This window comes from Neofelis nebulosa, chromosome 2 (assembly GCF_028018385.1).
Source record: "Neofelis nebulosa isolate mNeoNeb1 chromosome 2, mNeoNeb1.pri, whole genome shotgun sequence".
NCBI classification, from domain to species: Eukaryota; Metazoa; Chordata; class Mammalia; order Carnivora; family Felidae; genus Neofelis; species Neofelis nebulosa.
In genome coordinates, this window is record NC_080783.1 from 102,151,712 (window position 1) to 102,155,533 (window position 3,822).

The 3,822-nt window shown below is 43.7% G+C and overlaps 1 non-coding gene across 1 annotated transcript; it reads left to right on the forward strand.

The window, feature by feature from the left end:
- The first annotated feature begins 2,999 nt into the window (after positions 1 to 2,999).
- On the forward strand, positions 3,000 to 3,106 carry LOC131505811 (U6 spliceosomal RNA). The gene has a single exon (XR_009258583.1). It is a non-coding gene; the product is annotated as a U6 spliceosomal RNA (small nuclear RNA).
- The last annotated feature ends 716 nt before the right edge of the window (positions 3,107 to 3,822 follow it).

The window sequence follows — 3,822 nt, forward strand, 5'->3', positions numbered from 1 at the left end:
AGCGCCAGCTACTTTTATTATAATTTTAAGGGTTATCATCAACTAGGACTCACATACCAAGCTAAGAAGTCCAGACTGATGGTATAAGTCCCTGAAGGCTTCTCCAGCCAAGAGTGCCATGACTGGGGGGCGGTGGCAGAGGGGGGTCGGGACAGGGTGTTTGGGGTCGTTCATCTCGTAGTTGATGCAGTAAAGGAGTAAGGGAAGGTATGAAGGAAGTAAATTTGGGGTCAGTGCCCATATAGTTTGATTTAACGGAGCTTCCCAAGAAAGATGTGATTCTCACTTGTTTCTTTTGTGCTCAGGATGGGTTTGCCCTGAGCTCATTGGTGCCATGGAACCGCTGTAATCCTTAGCAGGAAAAGACAGACTGGCTTCAGGGCTGCCCATGGGGTGAGAACAAAATGGATGGACCCGGGGGCCTTAGGTCTGCCCCTCTGTGTCATGTGCCAGCCTCTGCAACAGTCAGATGCGCCACGGCCTTAAACTTTTTATTTCCCCCACAGTTAATACCTTCATTTAGGCTTAATTATTTGAGGTCCCTGAAATTAAATCCACCTAAGGTGTAAGGACATTGGGAGTTTTGCGTTGAGCAGGTGCCCTTTTTTTCCTCTGTGTGAAGTTCATTTGCTCTTGCAGAGAAAAGAAAGAAAGCAAAAGCTTAAGATTTTTTTTTTCATTTGATACTGAGCCAAATATATTTATTTGGGTTAAAATGTGTAACTCCCAGAACTGATAGAAAATTCACAAGGCTGAACACGCCTCATGCGTGGCTTGCTGTGGAAACGCTAATGCCACAGGAAAACTGTTATTTGGACTAATTCTCTTTCTAAGAGCAGTTACTGTTATGCGAGGGAAGCGGGGTGATTACAAAAGCACCAGGCAATCTTATTTTATCACTTACTTAAGCAGCTCCCTGTAAGTAGAAATCTTTCTCTCATATATAGAGAGAGGGATGGGGTAGGATTCAACTGGTCAGGGAATGGAGGGAAAAAGAACACAAACAGCTATTTGGATGAAATTAAGGATTTTCAAAAGCCCCGTTGATGTGAATCTTGGAATGTTCTGGAAAGCCAGCTGTGGCCAGAAGCAGTCAGCACTCACGGTCCAGGGCTGGGTCTGGGATTTTGCTATTTGATGCCTGTTGTCTGTGAACCGCAGCCAGTAAATTTAAGAGCATTAGAAGCACATTCAGTATCTGCGTCCAAGGGGTCAAGGGGTGGGTGGGGCTGGCAGGATGGGTCCCCTGACACCTCTTGAGATGGCTGTGTGCTGGGGAAGTCCATACAGCTCTCATACTTGTCCTGGGGTCTGTAGTTTCTAAATAGATCCGTATCTATCCACCCAGGGTGCGCTCACACCCAAGGAACTGGTGACCTCAGCCAGACCCCAGAGACAAAACGGCTGCCTGGGTCGTCCTGGAGAGAGCATGAGCCTGCGATCACTGCTGCATTTTATTTTATGTCTTGGGATGCCTCTGGCCGGGCTGAGGGACGGGGCTTCTGGGTCCCCCACGCCTACTTGCGTATACTAGGAATCAGCTTAAGATTTCGTTAAAATTTTTTTGGAGATCATTCTCTTCACCCAAAGAAGGAAATACCCGTTGTGAAGTTTTTCTCAATTTTGAAGTAAAGCTATTCTTCCTAATTATTAAGGTAATATATACATATGATATGGAATCTTCGGAAAATATTGAAGACAGGAGAAGAAAAAAATATCCAATTACTCAAAAAAGACTACCGCTGTTCATATTTTTCTGTATTTCCTTCTAACTTTTTTTTCCTGTTCATATGTTTATGTGGTTCAGATGGTACTACCTGAACCAGTGTTTTCACTCAAGATTATTTTTTATTTAAGATGATTCCAGACGTAGGGGCGCCTGGGTGGCACAGTCAGTGGAGCGTCTGACTCTTGATCTCAGCCCAGGTCATGATCTGACGGTTAATGAGTTCGAGCCCCACATCGAACTCTGCACCGACAGCTCAGAGCCTGCTTGGGATTCTATCTCTCCTTCTCTCTGCCCCTCCCCCACTTGTTCTCTCTCTTTCTCTCTCTCAAAAGGTAAATAAACTTAAAAAAAACATGATTCCAAATGCATCTGTGATATGCATGTTTTTACTTAACTATTGGTTTGATTCTTTTTCCTCTTCCTACTATTACAATGAACAACGTCATACATTACAGCTTTCGCAAACTTTGCATCTTTTCAAGTCTCGACAGTAGGATTTTGCATTTTGATCAAGCCTCAAAAGCAGCCTTGTAAGTTTAAACCTGTGGGCTATTCATTCGTTTACTCATTATGTGTTTATTTTATTGAGGTATGGCTGACATACAGCATTACATTAGTTTCAGGTGTATGACCCGGTGATTCCGTAACTCCACACGTTACGCTGTGCTCACCACACACGTAGCCACCATCTGTCAGCGCACAACGCTATCACAATTCCGGTGACTATTCCCTATGCTGTACCTTGTAGCCCCGTGACTTGCTCATTCCAGAACTGGAACTCACTCCCCTTCACCCATCTTGCCCATCCCCCCACCCCTTCCCCTCTGGGAACTATCGGCCTGTTCCCTGTATTTATGGGTCTGTTTCTGCTTTTTGTTTGTTTAGTTGTTTGTTTTCAAACATCTGGGTCTTTGTGTTTTATTTGAGAGAGAGAGCAAGAGAGAGAGAGCATGTGAACGAAAGAGGGGCAGAGGGAGAAGGAGAGAGAATCTTAAGCACTTAAGCAGGCTCCATGCTCTGCTCACATGTGGGACTCAATCTCACAGTCCTGGGATCGCGACCTGAGCCGAAACCAAGAGTCGGACGCTCAGCTGACTGAGCCACGCGGGTGCCCCAAACAGCTGGACTTTTAAAGGCTTTTGGAATAACACAAAGTTGTTTTGCCGAAGGGGCATATGGACTCACTTATCCACAGCCGTTTACGAAGCTGCCTATCGTACCATACCTTCGCCAGCACTGGGTATCTTCATTTAAAAATCAATAGCATTCTGTGCTTGCTTCGGCAACACGTATGCTAAAGCTGGAACGCCACAGAAAAGATTAGCATGGCCCCTGTGCAGGGATGACGTACAAATTTGTGGAGGGTTCCATATTTAAAAACAAATGAATAGCACTTTGTTTCTTTGGTTTATAGATTGTTATCTGTTATTTGGTTTATAGATTGTATAACTATATAAATATATATATATATATATATATATATATATATATATATAGTTGCTTGTTTGTTTGTTTGTTTGTTTTTTAAACCAATTGTGACACTCTGCTTTCCTGGATAGAAAGCCTGTGGGCCCCTGCATGTAGGACAAAGTTCCATGGATCATAGCGGCGATGAGTGAGCACGTAACATGTGAACCAGAGACATCATTTCCAGTGTGCCACGCAATATCTGTGTGACCTTGGACCAGTCCCCTGATCTTCATCTGAACTCCCTCACCTACGGAAATAGGAAAACTAATACCAATACTTCTAGAGTCATCATGAAGGTTAAATAAGATGTCCTTTGGAAGGAATTCAGTAGAGTATTGGTTATAAAATACAGCTGTAGATCAGTCACTGTCATTTCTGTCATGACAGCATCCATGATCCACCACGAGAATAATAGCCAACGTTTAGTGAGCCACTGACTACCTTCTACTCACCAGGCACTGTGCTCAGCTCTTTACACGAATGAGCTCATGTCAGCCTCACGACAGCAGGCGAGGGAGATGATACCATAATGTTTGTTTATTTATTTTTTATTTATTAAAAAAAATTTTTTTTATGTTTATTCATTTTTGAAAGACAGACACAGAGCACAAGCAGGGGTGGGG